Source organism: Lactuca sativa, chromosome 1 (assembly GCF_002870075.4).
Source record: "Lactuca sativa cultivar Salinas chromosome 1, Lsat_Salinas_v11, whole genome shotgun sequence".
In the NCBI taxonomy this organism is placed as follows: Eukaryota; Viridiplantae; Streptophyta; class Magnoliopsida; order Asterales; family Asteraceae; genus Lactuca; species Lactuca sativa.
In genome coordinates, this window is record NC_056623.2 from 196,844,233 (window position 1) to 196,866,770 (window position 22,538).

General features: G+C 48.1%; 64 non-coding genes across 64 annotated transcripts; all 64 read right to left on the reverse strand.

Annotated features, from left to right (window-relative positions):
• Nucleotides 1-164: 164 nt before the first annotated feature.
• LOC128131226 (5S ribosomal RNA) lies at nt 165-283 on the reverse strand. The gene has a single exon (XR_008229139.1). It is a non-coding gene; the product is annotated as a 5S ribosomal RNA (ribosomal RNA).
• Nucleotides 284-514: 231 nt separating this feature from the next.
• On the reverse strand, nt 515-633 carry LOC128131228 (5S ribosomal RNA). The gene has a single exon (XR_008229141.1). It is a non-coding gene; the product is annotated as a 5S ribosomal RNA (ribosomal RNA).
• Nucleotides 634-864: 231 nt separating this feature from the next.
• On the reverse strand, nt 865-983 carry LOC128131229 (5S ribosomal RNA). Its single transcript, XR_008229142.1, has one exon. It is a non-coding gene; the product is annotated as a 5S ribosomal RNA (ribosomal RNA).
• Nucleotides 984-1,215: 232 nt separating this feature from the next.
• On the reverse strand, nt 1,216-1,334 carry LOC128129698 (5S ribosomal RNA). Its single transcript, XR_008227619.1, has one exon. It is a non-coding gene; the product is annotated as a 5S ribosomal RNA (ribosomal RNA).
• A 232-nt stretch (nt 1,335-1,566) lies between these two features.
• On the reverse strand, nt 1,567-1,685 carry LOC128130045 (5S ribosomal RNA). Its single transcript, XR_008227968.1, has one exon. It is a non-coding gene; the product is annotated as a 5S ribosomal RNA (ribosomal RNA).
• A 232-nt stretch (nt 1,686-1,917) lies between these two features.
• On the reverse strand, nt 1,918-2,036 carry LOC128131230 (5S ribosomal RNA). The gene has a single exon (XR_008229143.1). It is a non-coding gene; the product is annotated as a 5S ribosomal RNA (ribosomal RNA).
• A 232-nt stretch (nt 2,037-2,268) lies between these two features.
• On the reverse strand, nt 2,269-2,387 carry LOC128130189 (5S ribosomal RNA). The gene has a single exon (XR_008228111.1). It is a non-coding gene; the product is annotated as a 5S ribosomal RNA (ribosomal RNA).
• A 231-nt stretch (nt 2,388-2,618) lies between these two features.
• On the reverse strand, nt 2,619-2,737 carry LOC128130592 (5S ribosomal RNA). The gene has a single exon (XR_008228516.1). It is a non-coding gene; the product is annotated as a 5S ribosomal RNA (ribosomal RNA).
• A 233-nt stretch (nt 2,738-2,970) lies between these two features.
• On the reverse strand, nt 2,971-3,089 carry LOC128130083 (5S ribosomal RNA). The gene has a single exon (XR_008228006.1). It is a non-coding gene; the product is annotated as a 5S ribosomal RNA (ribosomal RNA).
• A 234-nt stretch (nt 3,090-3,323) lies between these two features.
• Nucleotides 3,324-3,442, reverse strand: LOC128131231 (5S ribosomal RNA). The gene has a single exon (XR_008229144.1). It is a non-coding gene; the product is annotated as a 5S ribosomal RNA (ribosomal RNA).
• Nucleotides 3,443-3,675: 233 nt separating this feature from the next.
• On the reverse strand, nt 3,676-3,794 carry LOC128131232 (5S ribosomal RNA). The gene has a single exon (XR_008229145.1). It is a non-coding gene; the product is annotated as a 5S ribosomal RNA (ribosomal RNA).
• A 231-nt stretch (nt 3,795-4,025) lies between these two features.
• LOC128130099 (5S ribosomal RNA) lies at nt 4,026-4,144 on the reverse strand. Its single transcript, XR_008228022.1, has one exon. It is a non-coding gene; the product is annotated as a 5S ribosomal RNA (ribosomal RNA).
• Nucleotides 4,145-4,376: 232 nt separating this feature from the next.
• On the reverse strand, nt 4,377-4,495 carry LOC128130190 (5S ribosomal RNA). Its single transcript, XR_008228112.1, has one exon. It is a non-coding gene; the product is annotated as a 5S ribosomal RNA (ribosomal RNA).
• A 231-nt stretch (nt 4,496-4,726) lies between these two features.
• On the reverse strand, nt 4,727-4,845 carry LOC128131233 (5S ribosomal RNA). Its single transcript, XR_008229146.1, has one exon. It is a non-coding gene; the product is annotated as a 5S ribosomal RNA (ribosomal RNA).
• Nucleotides 4,846-5,077: 232 nt separating this feature from the next.
• Nucleotides 5,078-5,196, reverse strand: LOC128130702 (5S ribosomal RNA). Its single transcript, XR_008228625.1, has one exon. It is a non-coding gene; the product is annotated as a 5S ribosomal RNA (ribosomal RNA).
• Nucleotides 5,197-5,427: 231 nt separating this feature from the next.
• LOC128130442 (5S ribosomal RNA) lies at nt 5,428-5,546 on the reverse strand. The gene has a single exon (XR_008228367.1). It is a non-coding gene; the product is annotated as a 5S ribosomal RNA (ribosomal RNA).
• A 232-nt stretch (nt 5,547-5,778) lies between these two features.
• On the reverse strand, nt 5,779-5,897 carry LOC128131234 (5S ribosomal RNA). The gene has a single exon (XR_008229147.1). It is a non-coding gene; the product is annotated as a 5S ribosomal RNA (ribosomal RNA).
• Nucleotides 5,898-6,130: 233 nt separating this feature from the next.
• LOC128131235 (5S ribosomal RNA) lies at nt 6,131-6,249 on the reverse strand. The gene has a single exon (XR_008229148.1). It is a non-coding gene; the product is annotated as a 5S ribosomal RNA (ribosomal RNA).
• A 234-nt stretch (nt 6,250-6,483) lies between these two features.
• Nucleotides 6,484-6,602, reverse strand: LOC128130100 (5S ribosomal RNA). The gene has a single exon (XR_008228023.1). It is a non-coding gene; the product is annotated as a 5S ribosomal RNA (ribosomal RNA).
• Nucleotides 6,603-6,801: 199 nt separating this feature from the next.
• On the reverse strand, nt 6,802-6,920 carry LOC128130084 (5S ribosomal RNA). Its single transcript, XR_008228007.1, has one exon. It is a non-coding gene; the product is annotated as a 5S ribosomal RNA (ribosomal RNA).
• Nucleotides 6,921-7,154: 234 nt separating this feature from the next.
• Nucleotides 7,155-7,273, reverse strand: LOC128129700 (5S ribosomal RNA). The gene has a single exon (XR_008227621.1). It is a non-coding gene; the product is annotated as a 5S ribosomal RNA (ribosomal RNA).
• A 233-nt stretch (nt 7,274-7,506) lies between these two features.
• On the reverse strand, nt 7,507-7,625 carry LOC128131236 (5S ribosomal RNA). Its single transcript, XR_008229149.1, has one exon. It is a non-coding gene; the product is annotated as a 5S ribosomal RNA (ribosomal RNA).
• Nucleotides 7,626-7,857: 232 nt separating this feature from the next.
• LOC128130830 (5S ribosomal RNA) lies at nt 7,858-7,978 on the reverse strand. Its single transcript, XR_008228752.1, has one exon. It is a non-coding gene; the product is annotated as a 5S ribosomal RNA (ribosomal RNA).
• Nucleotides 7,979-8,209: 231 nt separating this feature from the next.
• On the reverse strand, nt 8,210-8,328 carry LOC128131237 (5S ribosomal RNA). The gene has a single exon (XR_008229150.1). It is a non-coding gene; the product is annotated as a 5S ribosomal RNA (ribosomal RNA).
• A 231-nt stretch (nt 8,329-8,559) lies between these two features.
• On the reverse strand, nt 8,560-8,678 carry LOC128129701 (5S ribosomal RNA). The gene has a single exon (XR_008227622.1). It is a non-coding gene; the product is annotated as a 5S ribosomal RNA (ribosomal RNA).
• A 232-nt stretch (nt 8,679-8,910) lies between these two features.
• LOC128131239 (5S ribosomal RNA) lies at nt 8,911-9,029 on the reverse strand. The gene has a single exon (XR_008229152.1). It is a non-coding gene; the product is annotated as a 5S ribosomal RNA (ribosomal RNA).
• Nucleotides 9,030-9,260: 231 nt separating this feature from the next.
• On the reverse strand, nt 9,261-9,379 carry LOC128130101 (5S ribosomal RNA). Its single transcript, XR_008228024.1, has one exon. It is a non-coding gene; the product is annotated as a 5S ribosomal RNA (ribosomal RNA).
• Nucleotides 9,380-9,611: 232 nt separating this feature from the next.
• On the reverse strand, nt 9,612-9,730 carry LOC128130191 (5S ribosomal RNA). Its single transcript, XR_008228113.1, has one exon. It is a non-coding gene; the product is annotated as a 5S ribosomal RNA (ribosomal RNA).
• Nucleotides 9,731-9,961: 231 nt separating this feature from the next.
• On the reverse strand, nt 9,962-10,080 carry LOC128131240 (5S ribosomal RNA). Its single transcript, XR_008229153.1, has one exon. It is a non-coding gene; the product is annotated as a 5S ribosomal RNA (ribosomal RNA).
• A 232-nt stretch (nt 10,081-10,312) lies between these two features.
• LOC128129702 (5S ribosomal RNA) lies at nt 10,313-10,431 on the reverse strand. The gene has a single exon (XR_008227623.1). It is a non-coding gene; the product is annotated as a 5S ribosomal RNA (ribosomal RNA).
• Nucleotides 10,432-10,663: 232 nt separating this feature from the next.
• LOC128130443 (5S ribosomal RNA) lies at nt 10,664-10,782 on the reverse strand. The gene has a single exon (XR_008228368.1). It is a non-coding gene; the product is annotated as a 5S ribosomal RNA (ribosomal RNA).
• A 232-nt stretch (nt 10,783-11,014) lies between these two features.
• LOC128131242 (5S ribosomal RNA) lies at nt 11,015-11,133 on the reverse strand. The gene has a single exon (XR_008229155.1). It is a non-coding gene; the product is annotated as a 5S ribosomal RNA (ribosomal RNA).
• Nucleotides 11,134-11,366: 233 nt separating this feature from the next.
• Nucleotides 11,367-11,485, reverse strand: LOC128131243 (5S ribosomal RNA). The gene has a single exon (XR_008229156.1). It is a non-coding gene; the product is annotated as a 5S ribosomal RNA (ribosomal RNA).
• A 234-nt stretch (nt 11,486-11,719) lies between these two features.
• On the reverse strand, nt 11,720-11,838 carry LOC128131244 (5S ribosomal RNA). Its single transcript, XR_008229157.1, has one exon. It is a non-coding gene; the product is annotated as a 5S ribosomal RNA (ribosomal RNA).
• Nucleotides 11,839-12,070: 232 nt separating this feature from the next.
• On the reverse strand, nt 12,071-12,191 carry LOC128130831 (5S ribosomal RNA). The gene has a single exon (XR_008228753.1). It is a non-coding gene; the product is annotated as a 5S ribosomal RNA (ribosomal RNA).
• A 232-nt stretch (nt 12,192-12,423) lies between these two features.
• On the reverse strand, nt 12,424-12,542 carry LOC128131245 (5S ribosomal RNA). Its single transcript, XR_008229158.1, has one exon. It is a non-coding gene; the product is annotated as a 5S ribosomal RNA (ribosomal RNA).
• Nucleotides 12,543-12,775: 233 nt separating this feature from the next.
• Nucleotides 12,776-12,894, reverse strand: LOC128131246 (5S ribosomal RNA). Its single transcript, XR_008229159.1, has one exon. It is a non-coding gene; the product is annotated as a 5S ribosomal RNA (ribosomal RNA).
• A 234-nt stretch (nt 12,895-13,128) lies between these two features.
• Nucleotides 13,129-13,247, reverse strand: LOC128131247 (5S ribosomal RNA). Its single transcript, XR_008229160.1, has one exon. It is a non-coding gene; the product is annotated as a 5S ribosomal RNA (ribosomal RNA).
• Nucleotides 13,248-13,480: 233 nt separating this feature from the next.
• On the reverse strand, nt 13,481-13,599 carry LOC128131248 (5S ribosomal RNA). The gene has a single exon (XR_008229161.1). It is a non-coding gene; the product is annotated as a 5S ribosomal RNA (ribosomal RNA).
• A 232-nt stretch (nt 13,600-13,831) lies between these two features.
• Nucleotides 13,832-13,952, reverse strand: LOC128130832 (5S ribosomal RNA). Its single transcript, XR_008228754.1, has one exon. It is a non-coding gene; the product is annotated as a 5S ribosomal RNA (ribosomal RNA).
• Nucleotides 13,953-14,184: 232 nt separating this feature from the next.
• On the reverse strand, nt 14,185-14,303 carry LOC128131253 (5S ribosomal RNA). Its single transcript, XR_008229166.1, has one exon. It is a non-coding gene; the product is annotated as a 5S ribosomal RNA (ribosomal RNA).
• A 233-nt stretch (nt 14,304-14,536) lies between these two features.
• On the reverse strand, nt 14,537-14,655 carry LOC128131265 (5S ribosomal RNA). Its single transcript, XR_008229178.1, has one exon. It is a non-coding gene; the product is annotated as a 5S ribosomal RNA (ribosomal RNA).
• Nucleotides 14,656-14,887: 232 nt separating this feature from the next.
• LOC128129703 (5S ribosomal RNA) lies at nt 14,888-15,006 on the reverse strand. Its single transcript, XR_008227624.1, has one exon. It is a non-coding gene; the product is annotated as a 5S ribosomal RNA (ribosomal RNA).
• Nucleotides 15,007-15,238: 232 nt separating this feature from the next.
• On the reverse strand, nt 15,239-15,357 carry LOC128130444 (5S ribosomal RNA). The gene has a single exon (XR_008228369.1). It is a non-coding gene; the product is annotated as a 5S ribosomal RNA (ribosomal RNA).
• A 232-nt stretch (nt 15,358-15,589) lies between these two features.
• On the reverse strand, nt 15,590-15,708 carry LOC128131276 (5S ribosomal RNA). Its single transcript, XR_008229189.1, has one exon. It is a non-coding gene; the product is annotated as a 5S ribosomal RNA (ribosomal RNA).
• Nucleotides 15,709-15,941: 233 nt separating this feature from the next.
• On the reverse strand, nt 15,942-16,060 carry LOC128131287 (5S ribosomal RNA). The gene has a single exon (XR_008229200.1). It is a non-coding gene; the product is annotated as a 5S ribosomal RNA (ribosomal RNA).
• Nucleotides 16,061-16,294: 234 nt separating this feature from the next.
• LOC128131298 (5S ribosomal RNA) lies at nt 16,295-16,413 on the reverse strand. Its single transcript, XR_008229212.1, has one exon. It is a non-coding gene; the product is annotated as a 5S ribosomal RNA (ribosomal RNA).
• A 234-nt stretch (nt 16,414-16,647) lies between these two features.
• LOC128131309 (5S ribosomal RNA) lies at nt 16,648-16,766 on the reverse strand. Its single transcript, XR_008229223.1, has one exon. It is a non-coding gene; the product is annotated as a 5S ribosomal RNA (ribosomal RNA).
• A 233-nt stretch (nt 16,767-16,999) lies between these two features.
• On the reverse strand, nt 17,000-17,118 carry LOC128131320 (5S ribosomal RNA). Its single transcript, XR_008229234.1, has one exon. It is a non-coding gene; the product is annotated as a 5S ribosomal RNA (ribosomal RNA).
• Nucleotides 17,119-17,352: 234 nt separating this feature from the next.
• LOC128131331 (5S ribosomal RNA) lies at nt 17,353-17,471 on the reverse strand. Its single transcript, XR_008229245.1, has one exon. It is a non-coding gene; the product is annotated as a 5S ribosomal RNA (ribosomal RNA).
• Nucleotides 17,472-17,702: 231 nt separating this feature from the next.
• On the reverse strand, nt 17,703-17,823 carry LOC128130834 (5S ribosomal RNA). Its single transcript, XR_008228755.1, has one exon. It is a non-coding gene; the product is annotated as a 5S ribosomal RNA (ribosomal RNA).
• A 231-nt stretch (nt 17,824-18,054) lies between these two features.
• Nucleotides 18,055-18,173, reverse strand: LOC128131342 (5S ribosomal RNA). The gene has a single exon (XR_008229256.1). It is a non-coding gene; the product is annotated as a 5S ribosomal RNA (ribosomal RNA).
• Nucleotides 18,174-18,405: 232 nt separating this feature from the next.
• LOC128129704 (5S ribosomal RNA) lies at nt 18,406-18,524 on the reverse strand. Its single transcript, XR_008227625.1, has one exon. It is a non-coding gene; the product is annotated as a 5S ribosomal RNA (ribosomal RNA).
• A 234-nt stretch (nt 18,525-18,758) lies between these two features.
• On the reverse strand, nt 18,759-18,877 carry LOC128131353 (5S ribosomal RNA). The gene has a single exon (XR_008229267.1). It is a non-coding gene; the product is annotated as a 5S ribosomal RNA (ribosomal RNA).
• Nucleotides 18,878-19,111: 234 nt separating this feature from the next.
• LOC128131364 (5S ribosomal RNA) lies at nt 19,112-19,230 on the reverse strand. Its single transcript, XR_008229278.1, has one exon. It is a non-coding gene; the product is annotated as a 5S ribosomal RNA (ribosomal RNA).
• Nucleotides 19,231-19,461: 231 nt separating this feature from the next.
• On the reverse strand, nt 19,462-19,582 carry LOC128130836 (5S ribosomal RNA). Its single transcript, XR_008228757.1, has one exon. It is a non-coding gene; the product is annotated as a 5S ribosomal RNA (ribosomal RNA).
• Nucleotides 19,583-19,813: 231 nt separating this feature from the next.
• Nucleotides 19,814-19,932, reverse strand: LOC128131376 (5S ribosomal RNA). Its single transcript, XR_008229290.1, has one exon. It is a non-coding gene; the product is annotated as a 5S ribosomal RNA (ribosomal RNA).
• A 231-nt stretch (nt 19,933-20,163) lies between these two features.
• On the reverse strand, nt 20,164-20,282 carry LOC128129705 (5S ribosomal RNA). Its single transcript, XR_008227626.1, has one exon. It is a non-coding gene; the product is annotated as a 5S ribosomal RNA (ribosomal RNA).
• A 232-nt stretch (nt 20,283-20,514) lies between these two features.
• LOC128131387 (5S ribosomal RNA) lies at nt 20,515-20,633 on the reverse strand. Its single transcript, XR_008229301.1, has one exon. It is a non-coding gene; the product is annotated as a 5S ribosomal RNA (ribosomal RNA).
• Nucleotides 20,634-20,864: 231 nt separating this feature from the next.
• LOC128131399 (5S ribosomal RNA) lies at nt 20,865-20,983 on the reverse strand. The gene has a single exon (XR_008229312.1). It is a non-coding gene; the product is annotated as a 5S ribosomal RNA (ribosomal RNA).
• A 232-nt stretch (nt 20,984-21,215) lies between these two features.
• Nucleotides 21,216-21,334, reverse strand: LOC128129706 (5S ribosomal RNA). The gene has a single exon (XR_008227627.1). It is a non-coding gene; the product is annotated as a 5S ribosomal RNA (ribosomal RNA).
• Nucleotides 21,335-21,566: 232 nt separating this feature from the next.
• Nucleotides 21,567-21,685, reverse strand: LOC128130192 (5S ribosomal RNA). The gene has a single exon (XR_008228114.1). It is a non-coding gene; the product is annotated as a 5S ribosomal RNA (ribosomal RNA).
• Nucleotides 21,686-21,916: 231 nt separating this feature from the next.
• LOC128131410 (5S ribosomal RNA) lies at nt 21,917-22,035 on the reverse strand. The gene has a single exon (XR_008229324.1). It is a non-coding gene; the product is annotated as a 5S ribosomal RNA (ribosomal RNA).
• Nucleotides 22,036-22,266: 231 nt separating this feature from the next.
• LOC128130102 (5S ribosomal RNA) lies at nt 22,267-22,385 on the reverse strand. Its single transcript, XR_008228025.1, has one exon. It is a non-coding gene; the product is annotated as a 5S ribosomal RNA (ribosomal RNA).
• Between the last annotated feature and the right edge of the window lie 153 nt (nt 22,386-22,538).

Here is a 22,538-nt window from a genome sequence, read left to right on the forward strand (position 1 = left end):
GGGGCGTGGGACCCACGTGACCGATCGGCTCCGTTCCAAAAATACGAAAAGCATCAACCATGAACCGGAGGGCACCCGAGCATAGAAATAGCAAGAAAGAAAGGAAAAAAAGCAAAAAAACCGCACGTAAAATCTAAAAAAACGCAAACGGACAACGAAAAAGGGGGGTGCAACACGAGGACTTCCCAGGGGGTCACCCATCCTAGTACTACTCTCGCCCAAGCACGCTTAACTGCGGAGTTCTGATGGGATCCGGTGCATTAGTGCTGGTATGATCGCACCCGAAATAGTATCCATGTTTATTGTTTTTATGTGTTACAAGACGCAGAACCTCCTTTGTTTTGGTACGCGGGGCGTGGGACCCACGTGACCGATCGGCTCCGTTCCAAAAATACGAAAAGCATCAACCATGAACCGGAGGGCACCCGAGCATAGAAATAGCAAGAAAGAAAGGAAAAAAAGCAAAAAAAACCGCACGTAAAATCTAAAAAAACGCAAACGGACAACGAAAAAGGGGGTGCAACACGAGGACTTCCCAGGGGGTCACCCATCCTAGTACTACTCTCGCCCAAGCACGCTTAACTGCGGAGTTCTGATGGGATCCGGTGCATTAGTGCTGGTATGATCGCACCCAAATAGTATCCATGTTTATTGTTTTTATGTGTTACAAGACGCAGAACCTCCTTTGTTTTGGTACGCGGGGCGTGGGACCCACGTGACCGATCGGCTCCGTTCCAAAAATACGAAAAGCATCAACCGTGAACCGGAGGGCACCCGAGCATAGAAATAGCAAGAAAGAAAGGAAAAAAAGCAAAAAAAACCGCACGTAAAATCTAAAAAAACGCAAACGGACAACGAAAAAGGGGGGTGCAACACGAGGACTTCCCAGGGGGTCACCCATCCTAGTACTACTCTCGCCCAAGCACGCTTAACTGCGGAGTTCTGATGGGATCCGGTGCATTAGTGCTGGTATGATCGCACCCGAAATAGTATCCATGTTTATTGTTTTTATGTGTTACAAGACGCAGAACCTCCTTTGTTTTGGTACGCGGGGCGTGGGACCCACGTGACCGATCGGCTCCGTTCCAAAAATACGAAAAGCATCAACAATGAACCGGAGGGCACCCGAGCATAGAAATAGCAAGAAAGAAAGGAAAAAAAAGCAAAAAAACCGCACGTAAAATCTAAAAAAACGCAAACGGACAACGAAAAAGGGGGGTGCAACACGAGGACTTCCCAAGGGGTCACCCATCCTAGTACTACTCTCGCCCAAGCACGCTTAACTGCGGAGTTCTGATGGGATCCGGTGCATTAGTGCTGGTATGATCGCACCCGAAATAGTATCCATGTTTATTGTTTTTATGTGTTACAAGACGCAGAACCTCCTTTGTTTTGGTACGCGGGGCGTGGGACCCACGTGACCGATCGGCTCCGTTCCAAAAATACGAAAAGCATCAACCGTGAACCGGAGGGCATCCGAGCATAGAAATAGCAAGAAAGAAAGGAAAAAAAGCAAAAAAAACCGCACGTAAAATCTAAAAAAACGCAAACGGACAACGAAAAAGGGGGGTGCAACACGAGGACTTCCCAGGGGGTCACCCATCCTAGTACTACTCTCGCCCAAGCACGCTTAACTGCGGAGTTCTAATGGGATCCGGTGCATTAGTGCTGGTATGATCGCACCCGAAATAGTATCCATGTTTATTGTTTTTATGTGTTACAAGACGCAGAACCTCCTTTGTTTTGGTACGCGGGGCGTGGGACCCACGTGACCGATCGGCTCCGTTCCAAAAATACGAAAAGCATCAACCATGAACCGGAGGGCACCCGAGCATAGAAATAGCAAGAAAGAAAGGAAAAAAAGCAAAAAAAACCGCACGTAAAATCTAAAAAAACGCAAACGGACAACGAAAAAGGGGGGTGCAACACGAGGACTTCCCAGGGGGTCACCCATCCTAGTACTACTCTCGCCCAAGCACGCTTAACTGCGGAGTTCTGATGGGATCCGGTGCATTAGTGCTGGTATGATCGCACCCGAAATAGTATCCATGTTTATTGTTTTTATGTGTTACAAGACGCAGAACCTCCTTTGTTTTGGTACGCGGGGCGTGGGACCCACGTGACCGATCGGCTCCGTTCCAAAAATACGAAAAGCATCAACCATGAACCGGAGGGCACCCGAGCATAGAAATAGCAAGAAAGAAAGGAAAAAAAGCAAAAAAAACCGCACGTAAAATCTAAAAAAACGCAAACGAACAACGAAAAAGGGGGGTGCAACACGAGGACTTCCCAGGGGGTCACCCATCCTAGTACTACTCTCGCCCAAGCACGCTTAACTGCGGAGTTCTGATGGGATCCGGTGCATTAGTGCTGGTATGATCGCACCAGAAATAGTATCCATGTTTATTGTTTTTATGTGTTACAAGACGCAGAACCTCCTTTGTTTTGGTACGCGGGGCGTGGGACCCACGTGACCGATCGGCTCCGTTCCAAAAATACGAAAAGCATCAACCGTGAACCGGAGGGCACCCGAGCATAGAAATAGCAAGAAAGAAAGGAAAAAAAGCAAAAAAACCGCACGTAAAATCTAAAAAAACGTAAACGGACAACGAAAAAGGGGGGTGCAACACGAGGACTTCCCAGGGGGTCACCCATCCTAGTACTACTCTCGCCCAAGCACGCTGAACTGCGGAGTTCTGATGGGATCCGGTGCATTAGTGCTGGTATGATCGCACCCGAAATAGTATCCATGTTTATTGTTTGTATGTGTTACAAGACGCAGAACCTCCTTTGTTTTGGTACGCGGGGCGTGGGACCCACGTGACCGATCGGCTCCGTTCCAAAAATACGAAAAGCATCAACCATGAACCGGAGGGCACCCGAGCATAGAAATAGCAAGAAAGAAAGGAAAAAAAAGCAAAAAAAACCGCACGTAAAATCTAAAAAAACGCAAACGGACAACGAAAAAGGGGGGTGCAACACGAGGACTTCCCAGGGGGTCACCCATCCTAGTACTACTCTCGCCCAAGCACGCTTAACTGCGGAGTTCTGATGGGATCCGGTGCATTAGTGCTGGTATGATCACACCCGAAATACTATCCATGTTTATTGTTTTTATGTGTTACAAGACGCAGAACCTCCTTTGTTTTGGTACGCGGGGCGTGGGACCCACGTGACCGATCGGCTCCGTTCCAAAAATACGAAAAGCATCAACCATGAACCGGAGGGCACCCGAGCATAGAAATAGCAAGAAAGAAAGGAAAAAAAGCAAAAAAAAACCGCACGTAAAATCTAAAAAAACGCAAACGGACAACGAAAAAGGGGGGGTGCAACACGAGGACTTCCCAGGGGGTCACCCATCCTAGTACTACTCTCGCCCAAGCACGCTTAACTGCGGAGTTCTGATGGGATCCGGTGCATTAGTGCTGGTATGATCGCACCCGAAATAGTATCCATGTTTATTGTTTTTATGTGTTACAAGACGCAGAACCTCCTTTGTTTTGGTACGCGGGGCGTGGGACCCACGTGACCGATCGGCTCCGTTCCAAAAATACGAAAAGCATCAACCATGAACCGGAGGGCACCCGAGCATAGAAATAGCAAGAAAGAAAGTAAAAAAAAAGCAAAAAAACCGCACGTAAAATCTAAAAAAACGCAAACGGACAACGAAAAAGGGGGGTGCAACACGAGGACTTCCCAGGGGGTCACCCATCCTAGTACTACTCTCGCCCAAGCACGCTTAACTGCGGAGTTCTGATGGGATCCGGTGCATTAGTGCTGGTATGATCGCACCCGAAATAGTATCCATGTTTATTGTTTTTATGTGTTACAAGACGCAGAACCTCCTTTGTTTTGGTACGCGGGTCGTGGGACCCACGTGACCGATCGGCTCCGTTCCAAAAATACGAAAAGCATCAACCATGAACCGGAGGGCACCCGAGCATAGAAATAGCAAGAAAGAAAGGAAAAAAAGCAAAAAAACCGCACGTAAAATCTAAAAAAACGCAAACGGACAACGAAAAAGGGGGGTGCAACACGAGGACTTCCCAGGGGGTCACCCATCCTAGTACTACTCTCGCCCAAGCACGTTTAACTGCGGAGTTCTGATGGGATCCGGTGCATTAGTGCTGGTATGATCGCACCCGAAATAGTATCCATGTTTATTGTTTTTATGTGTTACAAGACGCAGAACCTCCTTTGTTTTGGTACGCGGGGCGTGGGACCCACGTGACCGATCGGCTCCGTTCCAAAAATACGAAAAGCATCAACCATGAACCGGAGGGCACCCGAGCATAGAAATAGCAAGAAAGAAAGGAAAAAAAGCAAAAAAAACCGCACGTAAAATCTAAAAAAACGCAAACGGACAACGAAAAAGGGGGGTGCAACACGAGGACTTCCCAGGGGGTCACCCATCCTAGTACTACTCTCGCCCAAGCACGCTTAACTGCGGAGTTCTGATGGGATCCGGTGCATTAGTGCTGGTATGATCGCACCAGAAATAGTATCCATGTTTATTGTTTTTATGTGTTACAAGACGCAGAACCTCCTTTGTTTTGGTACGCGGGGCGTGGGACCCACGTGACCGATCGGCTCCGTTCCAAAAATACGAAAAGCATCAACCGTGAACCGGAGGGCACCCGAGCATAGAAATAGCAAGAAAGAAAGGAAAAAAAGCAAAAAAACCGCACGTAAAATCTAAAAAAACGCAAACGGACAACGAAAAAGGGGGGTGCAACACGAGGACTTCCCAGGGGGTCACCCATCCTAGTACTACTCTCGCCCAAGCACGCTTAACTGCGGAGTTCTGATGGGATCCGGTGCATTAGTGCTGGTATGATCGCACCCGAAATAGTATCCATGTTTATTGTTTTTATGTGTTACAAGACGCAGAACCTCCTTTGTTTTGGTACGCGGGGCGTGGGACCCACGTGACCGATCGGCTCCGTTCCAAAAATACGAAAAGCATCAACCATGAACCGGAGGGCACCCGAGCATAGAAATAGCAAGAAAGAAAGGAAAAAAAAGCAAAAAAACCGCACGTAAAATCTAAAAAAACGCAAACGGACAACGAAAAAGGGGGGTGCAACACGAGGACTTCCCAAGGGGTCACCCATCCTATTACTACTCTCGCCCAAGCACGCTTAACTGCGGAGTTCTGATGGGATCCGGTGCATTAGTGCTGGTATGATCGCACCCGAAATAGTATCCATGTTTATTGTTTTTATGTGTTACAAGACGCAGAACCTCCTTTGTTTTGGTACGCGGGGCGTGGGACCCACGTGACCGATCGGCTCCGTTCCAAAAATACGAAAAGCATCAACCGTGAACCGGAGGGCACCCGAGCATAGAAATAGCAAGAAAGAAAGGAAAAAAAGCAAAAAAACCGCACGTAAAATCTAAAAAAACGCAAACGGACAACGAAAAAGGGGGGTGCAACACGAGGACTTCCCAGGGGGTCACCCATCCTAGTACTACTCTCGCCCAAGCACGCTTAACTGCAGAGTTCTAATGGGATCCGGTGCATTAGTGCTGGTATGATCGCACCCGAAATAGTATCCATGTTTATTGTTTTTATGTGTTACAAGACGCAGAACCTCCTTTGTTTTGGTACGCGGGGCGTGGGACCCACGTGACCGATCGGCTCCGTTCCAAAAATACGAAAAGCATCAACCATGAACCGGAGGGCACCCGAGCATAGAAATAGCAAGAAAGAAAGGAAAAAAAGCAAAAAAAACCGCACGTAAAATCTAAAAAAACGCAAACGGACAACGAAAAAGGGGGGTGCAACACGAGGACTTCCCAGGGGGTCACCCATCCTAGTACTACTCTCGCCCAAGCACGCTTAACTGCGGAGTTCTGATGGGATCCGGTGCATTAGTGCTGGTATGATCGCACCCGAAATAGTATCCATGTTTATTGTTTTTATGTGTTACAAGACGCAGAACCTCCTTTGTTTTGGTACGCGGGGCGTGGGACCCACGTGACCGATCGGCTCCGTTCCAAAAATACGAAAAGCATCAACCATGAACCGGAGGGCACCCGAGCATAGAAATAGCAAGAAAGAAAGGAAAAAAAAGCAAAAAAACCGCACGTAAAATCTAAAAAAACGCAAACGGACAACGAAAAAGGGGGGGTGCAACACGAGGACTTCCCAGGGGGTCACCCATCCTAGTACTACTCTCGCCCAAGCACGCTTAACTGCGGAGTTCTGATGGGATCCGGTGCATTAGTGCTGGTATGATCGCACCCGAAATACTATCCATGTTTATTGTTTTTATGTGTTACAAGACGCAGAACCTCCTTTGTTTTGGTACGCGGGGCGTGGGACCCACGTGACCGATCGGCTCCGTTCCAAAAATACGAAAAGCATCAACCATGAACCGGAGGGCACCCGAGCATAGAAATAGCAAGAAAGAAAGTAAAAAAAAAAGCAAAAAAACCGCACGTAAAATCTAAAAAAACGCAAACGGACAACGAAAAAGGGGGGTGCAACACGAGGACTTCCCAGGGGGTCACCCATCCTAGTACTACTCTCGCCCAAGCACGTTTAACTGCGGAGTTCTGATGGGATCCGGTGCATTAGTGCTGGTATGATCGCACCCGAAATAGTATCCATGTTTATTGTTTTTATGTGTTACAAGACGCAGAACCTCCTTTGTTTTGGTACGCGGGGCGTGGGACCCACGTGACCGATCGGCTCCGTTCCAAAAATACGAAAAGCATCAACCATGAACCGGAGGGCACCCGAGCATAGAAATAGCAAGAAAGAAAGGAAAAAACGCAAACGGACAACGAAAAAGGGGGGTGCAACACGAGGACTTCCCAGGGGGTCACCCATCCTAGTACTACTCTCGCCCAAGCACGCTTAACTGCGGAGTTCTGATGGGATCCGGTGCATTAGTGCTGGTATGATCACACCCGAAATACTATCCATGTTTATTGTTTTTATGTGTTACAAGACGCAGAACCTCCTTTGTTTTGGTACGCGGGGCGTGGGACCCACGTGACCGATCGGCTCCGTTCCAAAAATACGAAAAGCATCAACCATGAACCGGAGGGCACCCGAGCATAGAAATAGCAAGAAAGAAAGGAAAAAAAGCAAAAAAAAACCGCACGTAAAATCTAAAAAAACGCAAACGGACATCGAAAAAGGGGGGGTGCAACACGAGGACTTCCCAAGGGGTCACCCATCCTAGTACTACTCTCGCCCAAGCACGCTTAACTGCGGAGTTCTGATGGGATCCGGTGCATTAGTGCTGGTATGATCGCACCCGAAATAGTATCCATGTTTATTGTTTTTATGTGTTACAAGACGCAGAACCTCCTTTGTTTTGGTACGCGGGGCGTGGGACCCACGTGACCGATCGGCTCCGTTCCAAAAATACGAAAAGCATCAACCATGAACCGGAGGGCACCCGAGCATAGAAATAGCAAGAAAGAAAGTAAAAAAAAAGCAAAAAAACCGCACGTAAAATCTAAAAAAACGCAAACGGACAACGAAAAAGGGGGGTGCAACACGAGGACTTCCCAGGGGGTCACCCATCCTAGTACTACTCTCGCCCAAGCACGCTTAACTGCGGAGTTCTGATGGGATCCGGTGCATTAGTGCTGGTATGATCGCACCCGAAATAGTATCCATGTTTATTGTTTTTATGTGTTACAAGACGCAGAACCTCCTTTGTTTTGGTACGCGGGTCGTGGGACCCACGTGACCGATCGGCTCCGTTCCAAAAATACGAAAAGCATCAACCATGAACCGGAGGGCACCCGAGCATAGAAATAGCAAGAAAGAAAGGAAAAAAAGCAAAAAAAACCGCACGTAAAATCTAAAAAAACGCAAACGGACAACGAAAAAGGGGGGTGCAACACGAGGACTTCCCAGGGGGTCACCCACATCCTAGTACTACTCTCGCCCAAGCACGCTTAACTGCGGAGTTCTGATGGGATCCGGTGCATTAGTGCTGGTATGATCGCACCCGAAATAGTATCCATGTTTATTGTTTTTATGTGTTACAAGACGCAGAACCTCCTTTGTTTTGGTACGCGGGGCGTGGGACCCACGTGACCGATCGGCTCCGTTCCAAAAATACGAAAAGCATCAACCATGAACCGGAGGGCACCCGAGCATAGAAATAGCAAGAAAGAAAGGAAAAAAAGCAAAAAAACCGCACGTAAAATCTAAAAAAACGCAAACGGACAACGAAAAAGGGGGGTGCAACACGAGGACTTCCCAGGGGGTCACCCATCCTAGTACTACTCTCGCCCAAGCACGCTTAACTGCGGAGTTCTGATGGGATCCGGTGCATTAGTGCTGGTATGATCGCACCCGAAATAGTATCCATGTTTATTGTTTTTATGTGTTACAAGACGCAGAACCTCCTTTGTTTTGGTACGCGGGGCGTGGGACCCACGTGACCGATCGGCTCCGTTCCAAAAATACGAAAAGCATCAACCGTGAACCGGAGGGCACCCGAGCATAGAAATAGCAAGAAAGAAAGGAAAAAAAAGCAAAAAAACCGCACGTAAAATCTAAAAAAACGCAAACGGACAACGAAAAAGGGGGTGCAACACGAGGACTTCCCAAGGGGTCACCCATCCTAGTACTACTCTCGCCCAAGCACGCTTAACTGCGGAGTTCTGATGGGATCCGGTGCATTAGTGCTGGTATGATCGCACCCGAAATAGTATCCATGTTTATTGTTTTTATGTGTTACAAGACGCAGAACCTCCTTTGTTTTGGTACGCGGGGCGTGGGACCCACGTGACCGATCGGCTCCGTTCCAAAAATACGAAAAGCATCAACCATGAACCGGAGGGCACCCGAGCATAGAAATAGCAAGAAAGAAAGGAAAAAAAGCAAAAAAAACCGCACGTAAAATCTAAAAAAACGCAAACGGACAACGAAAAAGGGGGGTGCAACACGAGGACTTCCCAGGGGGTCACCCATCCTAGTACTACTCTCGCCCAAGCACGCTTAACTGCGGAGTTCTGATGGGATCCGGTGCATTAGTGCTGGTATGATCGCACCCGAAATAGTATCCATGTTTATTGTTTTTATGTGTTACAAGACGCAGAACCTCCTTTGTTTTGGTACGCGGGGCGTGGGACCCACGTGACCGATCGGCTCCGTTCCAAAAATACGAAAAGCATCAACCGTGAACCGGAGGGCACCCGAGCATAGAAATAGCAAGAAAGAAAGGAAAAAAAGCAAAAAAACCGCACGTAAAATCTAAAAAAACGCAAACGGACAACGAAAAAGGGGGGTGCAACACGAGGACTTCCCAGGGGGTCACCCATCCTAGTACTACTCTCGCCCAAGCACGTTTAACTGCGGAGTTCTGATGGGATCCGGTGCATTAGTGCTGGTATGATCGCACCCGAAATAGTATCCATGTTTATTGTTTTTATGTGTTACAAGACGCAGAACCTCCTTTGTTTTGGTACGCGGGGCGTGGGACCCACGTGACCGATCGGCTCCGTTCCAAAAATACGAAAAGCATCAACCATGAACCGGAGGGCACCCGAGCATAGAAATAGCAAGAAAGAAAGGAAAAAAAGCAAAAAAAACCGCACGTAAAATCTAAAAAAACGCAAACGGACAACGAAAAAGGGGGGTGCAACACGAGGACTTCCCAGGGGGTCACCCATCCTAGTACTACTCTCGCCCAAGCACGCTTAACTGCGGAGTTCTGATGGGATCCGGTGCATTAGTGCTGGTATGATCGCACCAGAAATAGTATCCATGTTTATTGTTTTTATGTGTTACAAGACGCAGAACCTCCTTTGTTTTGGTACGCGGGGCGTGGGACCCACGTGACCGATCGGCTCCGTTCCAAAAATACGAAAAGCATCAACCGTGAACCGGAGGGCACCCGAGCATAGAAATAGCAAGAAAGAAAGGAAAAAAAGCAAAAAAACCGCACGTAAAATCTAAAAAAACGCAAACGGACAACGAAAAAGGGGGGTGCAACACGAGGACTTCCCAGGGGGTCACCCATCCTAGTACTACTCTCGCCCAAGCACGCTTAACTGCGGAGTTCTGATGGGATCCGGTGCATTAGTGCTGGTATGATCGCACCCGAAATAGTATCCATGTTTATTGTTTTTATGTGTTACAAGACGCAGAACCTCCTTTGTTTTGGTACGCGGGGCGTGGGACCCACGTGACCGATCGGCTCCGTTCCAAAAATACGAAAAGCATCAACCATGAACCGGAGGGCACCCGAGCATAGAAATAGCAAGAAAGAAAGGAAAAAAAAGCAAAAAAACCGCACGTAAAATCTAAAAAAACGCAAACGGACAACGAAAAAGGGGGGTGCAACACGAGGACTTCCCAAGGGGTCACCCATCCTAGTACTACTCTCGCCCAAGCACGCTTAACTGCGGAGTTCTGATGGGATCCGGTGCATTAGTGCTGGTATGATCGCACCCGAAATAGTATCCATGTTTATTGTTTTTATGTGTTACAAGACGCAGAACCTCCTTTGTTTTGGTACGCGGGGCGTGGGACCCACGTGACCGATCGGCTCCGTTCCAAAAATACGAAAAGCATCAACCGTGAACCGGAGGGCACCCGAGCATAGAAATAGCAAGAAAGAAAGGAAAAAAAGCAAAAAAAACCGCACGTAAAATCTAAAAAAACGCAAACGGACAACGAAAAAGGGGGGTGCAACACGAGGACTTCCCAGGGGGTCACCCATCCTAGTACTACTCTCGCCCAAGCACGCTTAACTGCAGAGTTCTAATGGGATCCGGTGCATTAGTGCTGGTATGATCGCACCCGAAATAGTATCCATGTTTATTGTTTTTATGTGTTACAAGACGCAGAACCTCCTTTGTTTTGGTACGCGGGGCGTGGGACCCACGTGACCGATCGGCTCCGTTCCAAAAATACGAAAAGCATCAACCATGAACCGGAGGGCACCCGAGCATAGAAATAGCAAGAAAGAAAGGAAAAAAAGCAAAAAAAACCGCACGTAAAATCTAAAAAAACGCAAACGGACAACGAAAAAGGGGGGTGCAACACGAGGACTTCCCAGGGGGTCACCCATCCTAGTACTACTCTCGCCCAAGCACGCTTAACTGCGGAGTTCTGATGGGATCCGGTGCATTAGTGCTGGTATGATCGCACCCGAAATACTATCCATGTTTATTGTTTTTATGTGTTACAAGACGCAGAACCTCCTTTGTTTTGGTACGCGGGGCGTGGGACCCACGTGACCGATCGGCTCCGTTCCAAAAATACGAAAAGCATCAACCGTGAACCGGAGGGCACCCGAGCATAGAAATAGCAAGAAAGAAAGGAAAAAAAGCAAAAAAAACCGCACGTAAAATCTAAAAAAACGCAAACGGACAACGAAAAAGGGGGGGTGCAACACGAGGACTTCCCAGGGGGTCACCCATCCTAGTACTACTCTCGCCCAAGCACGCTTAACTGCGGAGTTCTGATGGGATCCGGTGCATTAGTGCTGGTATGATCGCACCCGAAATAGTATCCATGTTTATTGTTTTTATGTGTTACAAGACGCAGAACCTCCTTTGTTTTGGTACGCGGGGCGTGGGACCCACGTGACCGATCGGCTCCGTTCCAAAAATACGAAAAGCATCAACCATGAACCGGAGGGCACCCGAGCATAGAAATAGCAAGAAAGAAAGTAAAAAAAAAAGCAAAAAAACCGCACGTAAAATCTAAAAAAACGCAAACGGACAACGAAAAAGGGGGGTGCAACACGAGGACTTCCCAGGGGGTCACCCATCCTAGTACTACTCTCGCCCAAGCACGCTTAACTGCGGAGTTCTGATGGGATCCGGTGCATTAGTGCTGGTATGATCGCACCCGAAATAGTATCCATGTTTATTGTTTTTATGTGTTACAAGACGCAGAACCTCCTTTGTTTTGGTACGCGGGTCGTGGGACCCACGTGACCGATCGGCTCCGTTCCAAAAATACGAAAAGCATCAACCATGAACCGGAGGGCACCCGAGCATAGAAATAGCAAGAAAGAAAGGAAAAAAAGCAAAAAAAACCGCACGTAAAATCTAAAAAAACGCAAACGGACAACGAAAAAGGGGGGTGCAACACGAGGACTTCCCAGGGGGTCACCCACATCCTAGTACTACTCTCGCCCAAGCACGCTTAACTGCGGAGTTCTGATGGGATCCGGTGCATTAGTGCTGGTATGATCGCACCCGAAATAGTATCCATGTTTATTGTTTTTATGTGTTACAAGACGCAGAACCTCCTTTGTTTTGGTACGCGGGGCGTGGGACCCACGTGACCGATCGGCTCCGTTCCAAAAATACGAAAAGCATCAACCATGAACCGGAGGGCACCCGAGCATAGAAATAGCAAGAAAGAAAGGAAAAAAAGCAAAAAAAACCGCACGTAAAATCTAAAAAAACGCAAACGGACAACGAAAAAGGGGGGTGCAACACGAGGACTTCCCAGGGGGTCACCCATCCTAGTACTACTCTCGCCCAAGCACGCTTAACTGCGGAGTTCTGATGGGATCCGGTGCATTAGTGCTGGTATGATCGCACCCGAAATACTATCCATGTTTATTGTTTTTATGTGTTACAAGACGCAGAACCTCCTTTGTTTTGGTACGCGGGGCGTGGGACCCACGTGACCGATCGGCTCCGTTCCAAAAATACGAAAAGCATCAACCGTGAACCGGAGGGCACCCGAGCATAGAAATAGCAAGAAAGAAAGGAAAAAAAGCAAAAAAAACCGCACGTAAAATCTAAAAAAACGCAAACGGACAACGAAAAAGGGGGGGTGCAACACGAGGACTTCCCAGGGGGTCACCCATCCTAGTACTACTCTCGCCCAAGCACGCTTAACTGCGGAGTTCTGATGGGATCCGGTGCATTAGTGCTGGTATGATCGCACCCGAAATAGTATCCATGTTTATTGTTTTTATGTGTTACAAGACGCAGAACCTCCTTTGTTTTGGTACGCGGGGCGTGGGACCCACGTGACCGATCGGCTCCGTTCCAAAAATACGAAAAGCATCAACCATGAACCGGAGGGCACCCGAGCATAGAAATAGCAAGAAAGAAAGTAAAAAAAAAAGCAAAAAAACCGCACGTAAAATCTAAAAAAACGCAAACGGACAACGAAAAAGGGGGGTGCAACACGAGGACTTCCCAGGGGGTCACCCATCCTAGTACTACTCTCGCCCAAGCACGCTTAACTGCGGAGTTCTGATGGGATCCGGTGCATTAGTGCTGGTATGATCGCACCCGAAATAGTATCCATGTTTATTGTTTTTATGTGTTACAAGACGCAGAACCTCCTTTGTTTTGGTACGCGGGGCGTGGGACCCACGTGACCGATCGGCTCCGTTCCAAAAATACGAAAAGCATCAACCATGAACCGGAGGGCACCCGAGCATAGAAATAGCAAGAAAGAAAGTAAAAAAAAAGCAAAAAAACCGCACGTAAAATCTAAAAAAACGCAAACGGACAACGAAAAAGGGGGGTGCAACACGAGGACTTCCCAGGGGGTCACCCATCCTAGTACTACTCTCGCCCAAGCACGCTTAACTGCGGAGTTCTGATGGGATCCGGTGCATTAGTGCTGGTATGATCGCACCCGAAATAGTATCCATGTTTATTGTTTTTATGTGTTACAAGACGCAGAACCTCCTTTGTTTTGGTACGCGGGTCGTGGGACCCACGTGACCGATCGGCTCCGTTCCAAAAATACGAAAAGCATCAACCATGAACCGGAGGGCACCCGAGCATAGAAATAGCAAGAAAGAAAGGAAAAAAAGCAAAAAAAACCGCACGTAAAATCTAAAAAAACGCAAACGGACAACGAAAAAGGGGGGTGCAACACGAGGACTTCCCAGGGGGTCACCCACATCCTAGTACTACTCTCGCCCAAGCACGCTTAACTGCGGAGTTCTGATGGGATCCGGTGCATTAGTGCTGGTATGATCGCACCCGAAATAGTATCCATGTTTATTGTTTTTATGTGTTACAAGACGCAGAACCTCCTTTGTTTTGGTACGCGGGGCGTGGGACCCACGTGACCGATCGGCTCCGTTCCAAAAATACGAAAAGCATCAACCATGAACCGGAGGGCACCCGAGCATAGAAATAGCAAGAAAGAAAGGAAAAAAAGCAAAAAAAACCGCACGTAAAATCTAAAAAAACGCAAACGGACAACGAAAAAGGGGGGTGCAACACGAGGACTTCCCAGGGGGTCACCCATCCTAGTACTACTCTCGCCCAAGCACGCTTAACTGCGGAGTTCTGATGGGATCCGGTGCATTAGTGCTGGTATGATCGCACCCGAAATACTATCCATGTTTATTGTTTTTATGTGTTACAAGACGCAGAACCTCCTTTGTTTTGGTACGCGGGGCGTGGGACCCACGTGACCGATCGGCTCCGTTCCAAAAATACGAAAAGCATCAACCGTGAACCGGAGGGCACCCGAGCATAGAAATAGCAAGAAAGAAAGGAAAAAAAGCAAAAAAAACCGCACGTAAAATCTAAAAAAACGCAAACGGACAACGAAAAAGGGGGGGTGCAACACGAGGACTTCCCAGGGGGTCACCCATCCTAGTACTACTCTCGCCCAAGCACGCTTAACTGCGGAGTTCTGATGGGATCCGGTGCATTAGTGCTGGTATGATCGCACCCGAAATACTATCCATGTTTATTGTTTTTATGTGTTACAAGACGCAGAACCTCCTTTGTTTTGGTACGCGGGGCGTGGGACCCACGTGACCGATCGGCTCCGTTCCAAAAATACGAAAAGCATCAACCATGAACCGGAGGGCACCCGAGCATAGAAATAGCAAGAAAGAAAGGAAAAAAAAGCAAAAAAACCGCACGTAAAATCTAAAAAAACGCAAACGGACAACGAAAAAGGGGGGTGCAACACGAGGACTTCCCAAGGGGTCACCCATCCTAGTACTACTCTCGCCCAAGCACGCTTAACTGCGGAGTTCTGATGGGATCCGGTGCATTAGTGCTGGTATGATCGCACCCGAAATAGTATCCATGTTTATTGTTTTTATGTGTTACAAGACGCAGAACCTCCTTTGTTTTGGTACGCGGGGCGTGGGACCCACGTGACCGATCGGCTCCGTTCCAAAAATACGAAAAGCATCAACCGTGAACCGGAGGGCACCCGAGCATAGAAATAGCAAGAAAGAAAGGAAAAAAAGCAAAAAAAACCGCACGTAAAATCTAAAAAAACGCAAACGGACAACGAAAAAGGGGGGTGCAACACGAGGACTTCCCAGGGGGTCACCCATCCTAGTACTACTCTCGCCCAAGCACGCTTAACTGCAGAGTTCTAATGGGATCCGGTGCATTAGTGCTGGTATGATCGCACCCGAAATAGTATCCATGTTTATTGTTTTTATGTGTTACAAGACGCAGAACCTCCTTTGTTTTGGTACGCGGGGCGTGGGACCCACGTGACCGATCGGCTCCGTTCCAAAAATACGAAAAGCATCAACCATGAACCGGAGGGCACCCGAGCATAGAAAAAGCAAGAAAGAAAGGAAAAAAAGCAAAAAAAACCGCACGTAAAATCTAAAAAAACGCAAACGGACAACGAAAAAGGGGGGTGCAACACGAGGACTTCCCAGGGGGTCACCCATCCTAGTACTACTCTCGCCCAAGCACGCTTAACTGCGGAGTTCTGATGGGATCCGGTGCATTAGTGCTGGTATGATCGCACCCGAAATACTATCCATGTTTATTGTTTTTATGTGTTACAAGACGCAGAACCTCCTTTGTTTTGGTACGCGGGGCGTGGGACCCACGTGACCGATCGGCTCCGTTCCAAAAATACGAAAAGCATCAACCGTGAACCGGAGGGCACCCGAGCATAGAAATAGCAAGAAAGAAAGGAAAAAAAGCAAAAAAAACCGCACGTAAAATCTAAAAAAACGCAAACGGACAACGAAAAAGGGGGGGTGCAACACGAGGACTTCCCAGGGGGTCACCCATCCTAGTACTACTCTCGCCCAAGCACGCTTAACTGCGGAGTTCTGATGGGATCCGGTGCATTAGTGCTGGTATGATCGCACCCGAAATAGTATCCATGTTTATTGTTTTTATGTGTTACAAGACGCAGAACCTCCTTTGTTTTGGTACGCGGGGCGTGGGACCCACGTGACCGATCGGCTCCGTTCCAAAAATACGAAAAGCATCAACCATGAACCGGAGGGCACCCGAGCATAGAAATAGCAAGAAAGAAAGTAAAAAAAAAAGCAAAAAAACCGCACGTAAAATCTAAAAAAACGCAAACGGACAACGAAAAAGGGGGGTGCAACACGAGGACTTCCCAGGGGGTCACCCATCCTAGTACTACTCTCGCCCAAGCACGCTTAACTGCGGAGTTCTGATGGGATCCGGTGCATTAGTGCTGGTATGATCGCACCCGAAATAGTATCCATGTTTATTGTTTTTATGTGTTACAAGACGCAGAACCTCCTTTGTTTTGGTACGCGGGGCGTGGGACCCACGTGACCGATCGGCTCCGTTCCAAAAATACGAAAAGCATCAACCATGAACCGGAGGGCACCCGAGCATAGAAATAGCAAGAAAGAAAGTAAAAAAAAAAGCAAAAAAACCGCACGTAAAATCTAAAAAAACGCAAACGGACAACGAAAAAGGGGGGTGCAACACGAGGACTTCCCAGGGGGTCACCCATCCTAGTACTACTCTCGCCCAAGCACGCTTAACTGCGGAGTTCTGATGGGATCCGGTGCATTAGTGCTGGTATGATCGCACCCGAAATACTATCCATGTTTATTGTTTTTATGTGTTACAAGACGCAGAACCTCCTTTGTTTTGGTACCCGGGGCGTGGGACCCACGTGACCGATCGGCTCCGTTCCAAAAATACGAAAAGCATCAACCGTGAACCGGAGGGCACCCGAGCATAGAAATAGCAAGAAAGAAAGGAAAAAAAGCAAAAAAAACCGCACGTAAAATCTAAAAAAACGCAAACGGACAACGAAAAAGGGGGGGTGCAACACGAGGACTTCCCAGGGGGTCACCCATCCTAGTACTACTCTCGCCCAAGCACGCTTAACTGCGGAGTTCTGATGGGATCCGGTGCATTAGTGCTGGTATGATCGCACCCGAAATAGTATCCATGTTTATTGTTTTTATGTGTTACAAGACGCAGAACCTCCTTTGTTTTGGTACGCGGGGCGTGGGACCCACGTGACCGATCGGCTCCGTTCCAAAAATACGAAAAGCATCAACCATGAACCGGAGGGCACCCGATCATAGAAATAGCAAGAAAGAAAGTAAAAAAAAAAGCAAAAAAACCGCACGTAAAATCTAAAAAAACGCAAACGGACAACGAAAAAGGGGGGTGCAACACGAGGACTTCCCAGGGGGTCACCCATCCTAGTACTACTCTCGCCCAAGCACGCTTAACTGCGGAGTTCTGATGGGATCCGGTGCATTAGTGCTGGTATGATCGCACCCGAAATACTATCCATGTTTATTGTTTTTATGTGTTACAAGACGCAGAACCTCCTTTGTTTTGGTACGCGGGGCGTGGGACCCACGTGACCGATCGGCTCCGTTCCAAAAATACGAAAAGCATCAACCATGAACCGGAGGGCACCCGAGCATAGAAATAGCAAGAAAGAAAGGAAAAAAAGCAAAAAAACCGCACGTAAAATCTAAAAAAACGCAAACGGACAACGAAAAAGGGGGGTGCAACACGAGGACTTCCCAGGGGGTCACCCACATCCTAGTACTACTCTCGCCCAAGCACGCTTAACTGCGGAGTTCTGATGGGATCCGGTGCATTAGTGCTGGTATGATCGCACCCGAAATAGTATCCATGTTTATTGTTTTTATGTGTTACAAGACGCAGAACCTCCTTTGTTTTGGTACGCGGGGCGTGGGACCCACGTGACCGATCGGCTCCGTTCCAAAAATACGAAAAGCATCAACCATGAACCGGAGGGCACCCGAGCATAGAAATAGCAAGAAAGAAAGGAAAAAAAGCAAAAAAACCGCACGTAAAATCTAAAAAAACGCAAACGGACAACGAAAAAGGGGGGTGCAACACGAGGACTTCCCAGGGGGTCACCCATCCTAGTACTACTCTCGCCCAAGCACGCTTAACTGCGGAGTTCTGATGGGATCCGGTGCATTAGTGCTGGTATGATCGCACCCGAAATAGTATCCATGTTTATTGTTTTTATGTGTTACAAGACGCAGAACCTCCTTTGTTTTGGTACGCGGGGCGTGGGACCCACGTGACCGATCGGCTCCGTTCCAAAAATACGAAAAACATCAACCGTGAACCGGAGGGCACCCGAGCATAGAAATAGCAAGAAAGAAAGGAAAAAAAAGCAAAAAAACCGCACGTAAAATCTAAAAAAACGCAAACGGACAACGAAAAAGGGGGGTGCAACACGAGGACTTCCCAAGGGGTCACCCATCCTAGTACTACTCTCGCCCAAGCACGCTTAACTGCGGAGTTCTGATGGGATCCGGTGCATTAGTGCTGGTATGATCGCACCCGAAATAGTATCCATGTTTATTGTTTTTATGTGTTACAAGACGCAGAACCTCCTTTGTTTTGGTACGCGGGGCGTGGGACCCACGTGACCGATCGGCTCCGTTCCAAAAATACGAAAAGCATCAACCGTGAACCGGAGGGCACCCGAGCATAGAAATAGCAAGAAAGAAAGGAAAAAAAGCAAAAAAAACCGCACGTAAAATCTAAAAAAACGCAAACGGACAACGAAAAAGGGGGGGGTGCAACACGAGGACTTCCCAGGGGGTCACCCATCCTAGTACTACTCTCGCCCAAGCACGCTTAACTGCGGAGTTCTGATGGGATCCGGTGCATTAGTGCTGGTATGATCGCACCCGAAATAGTATCCATGTTTATTGTTTTTATGTGTTACAAGACGCAGAACCTCCTTTGTTTTGGTACGCGGGGCGTGGGACCCACGTGACCGATCGGCTCCGTTCCAAAAATACGAAAAGCATCAACCATGAACCGGAGGGCACCCGAGCATAGAAATAGCAAGAAAGAAAGTAAAAAAAAAAGCAAAAAAACCGCACGTAAAATCTAAAAAAACGCAAACGGACAACGAAAAAGGGGGGTGCAACACGAGGACTTCCCAGGGGGTCACCCATCCTAGTACTACTCTCGCCCAAGCACGCTTAACTGCGGAGTTCTGATGGGATCCGGTGCATTAGTGCTGGTATGATCGCACCCGAAATAGTATCCATGTTTATTGTTTTTATGTGTTACAAGACGCAGAACCTCCTTTGTTTTGGTACGCGGGGCGTGGGACCCACGTGACCGATCGGCTCCGTTCTAAAAATACGAAAAGCATCAACCATGAACCGGAGGGCACCCGAGCATAGAAATAGCAAGAAAGAAAGGAAAAAAAGCAAAAAAACCGCACGTAAAATCTAAAAAAACGCAAACGGACAACGAAAAAGGGGGGTGCAACACGAGGACTTCCCAGGGGGTCACCCACATCCTAGTACTACTCTCGCCCAAGCACGCTTAACTGCGGAGTTCTGATGGGATCCGGTGCATTAGTGCTGGTATGATCGCACCCGAAATAGTATCCATGTTTATTGTTTTTATGTGTTACAAGACGCAGAACCTCCTTTGTTTTGGTACGCGGGGCGTGGGACCCACGTGACCGATCGGCTCCGTTCCAAAAATACGAAAAGCATCAACCATGAACCGGAGGGCACCCGAGCATAGAAATAGCAAGAAAGAAACGAAAAAAAGCAAAAAAACCGCACGTAAAATCTAAAAAAACGCAAACGGACAACGAAAAAGGGGGGTGCAACACGAGGACTTCCCAGGGGGTCACCCATCCTAGTACTACTCTCGCCCAAGCACGCTTAACTGCGGAGTTCTGATGGGATCCGGTGCATTAGTGCTGGTATGATCGCACCCGAAATAGTATCCATGTTTATTGTTTTTATGTGTTACAAGACGCAGAACCTCCTTTGTTTTGGTACGCGGGGCGTGGGACCCACGTGACCGATCGGCTCCGTTCCAAAAATACGAAAAGCATCAACCGTGAACCGGAGGGCACCCGAGCATAGAAATAGCAAGAAAGAAAGGAAAAAAAAGCAAAAAACCGCACGTAAAATCTAAAAAAACGCAAACGGACAACGAAAAAGGGGGGTGCAACACGAGGACTTCCCAAGGGGTCACCCATCCTAGTACTACTCTCGCCCAAGCACGCTTAACTGCGGAGTTCTGATGGGATCCGGTGCATTAGTGCTGGTATGATCGCACCCGAAATAGTATCCATGTTTATTGTTTTTATGTGTTACAAGACGCAGAACCTCCTTTGTTTTGGTACGCGGGGCGTGGGACCCACGTGACCGATCGGCTCCGTTCCAAAAATACGAAAAGCATCAACCATGAACCGGAGGGCACCCGAGCATAGAAATAGCAAGAAAGAAAGGAAAAAAAGCAAAAAAAACCGCACGTAAAATCTAAAAAAACGCAAACGGACAACGAAAAAGGGGGGTGCAACACGAGGACTTCCCAGGGGGTCACCCATCCTAGTACTACTCTCGCCCAAGCACGCTTAACTGCGGAGTTCTGATGGGATCCGGTGCATTAGTGCTGGTATGATCGCACCCGAAATAGTATCCATGTTTATTGTTTTTATGTGTTACAAGACGCAGAACCTCCTTTGTTTTGGTACGCGGGGCGTGGGACCCACGTGACCGATCGGCTCCGTTCCAAAAATACGAAAAGCATCAACCATGAACCGGAGGGCACCCGAGCATAGAAATAGCAAGAAAGAAAGGAAAAAAAGCAAAAAAACCGCACGTAAAATCTAAAAAAACGCAAACGGACAACGAAAAAGGGGGGTGCAACACGAGGACTTCCCAGGGGGTCACCCATCCTAGTACTACTCTCGCCCAAGCACGCTTAACTGCGGAGTTCTGATGGGATCCGGTGCATTAGTGCTGGTATGATCGCACCCGAAATAGTATCCATGTTTATTGTTTTTATGTGTTACAAGACGCAGAACCTCCTTTGTTTTGGTACGCTGGGCGTGGGACCCACGTGACCGATCGGCTCCGTTCCAAAAATACGAAAAGCATCAACCGTGAACCGGAGGGCACCCGAGCATAGAAATAGCAAGAAAGAAAGGAAAAAAAAGCAAAAAAACCGCACGTAAAATCTAAAAAAACGCAAACGGACAACGAAAAAGGGGGGTGCAACACGAGGACTTCCCAAGGGGTCACCCATCCTAGTACTACTCTCGCCCAAGCACGCTTAACTGCGGAGTTCTGATGGGATCCGGTGCATTAGTGCTGGTATGATCGCACCCGAAATAGTATCCATGTTTATTGTTTTTATGTGTTACAAGACGCAGAACCTCCTTTGTTTTGGTACGCGGGGCGTGGGACCCACGTGACCGATCGGCTCCGTTCCAAAAATACGAAAAGCATCAACCATGAACCGGAGGGCACCCGAGCATAGAAATAGCAAGAAAGAAAGGAAAAAAAGCAAAAAAAACCGCACGTAAAATCTAAAAAAACGCAAACGGACAACGAAAAAGGGGGGTGCAACACGAGGACTTCCCAGGGGGTCACCCATCCTAGTACTACTCTCGCCCAAGCACGCTTAACTGCGGAGTTCTGATGGGATCCGGTGCATTAGTGCTGGTATGATCGCACCAGAAATAGTATCCATGTTTATTGTTTTTATGTGTTACAAGACGCAGAACCTCCTTTGTTTTGGTACGCGGGGCGTGGGACCCACGTGACCGATCGGCTCCGTTCCAAAAATACGAAAAGCATCAACCGTGAACCGGAGGGCACCCGAGCATAGAAATAGCAAGAAAGAAAGGAAAAAAAGCAAAAAAACCGCACGTAAAATCTAAAAAAACGCAAACGGACAACGAAAAAGGGGGGTGCAACACGAGGACTTCCCAGGGGGTCACCCATCCTAGTACTACTCTCGCCCAAGCACGCTTAACTGCGGAGTTCTGATGGGATCCGGTGCATTAGTGCTGGTATGATCGCACCCGAAATAGTATCCATGTTTATTGTTTTTATGTGTTACAAGACGCAGAACCTCCTTTGTTTTGGTACGCGGGGCGTGGGACCCACGTGACCGATCGGCTCCGTTCCAAAAATACGAAAAGCATCAACCGTGAACCGGAGGGCACCCGAGCATAGAAATAGCAAGAAAGAAAGGAAAAAAAGCAAAAAAACCGCACGTAAAATCTAAAAAAACGCAAACGGACAACGAAAAAGGGGGGTGCAACACGAGGACTTCCCAGGGGGTCACCCATCCTAGTACTACTCTCGCCCAAGCACGTTTAACTGCGGAGTTCTGATGGGATCCGGTGCATTAGTGCTGGTATGATCGCACCCGAAATAGTATCCATGTTTATTGTTTTTATGTGTTACAAGACGCAGAACCTCCTTTGTTTTGGTACGCGGGGCGTGGGACCCACGTGACCGATCGGCTCCGTTCCAAAAATACGAAAAGCATCAACCATGAACCGGAGGGCACCCGAGCATAGA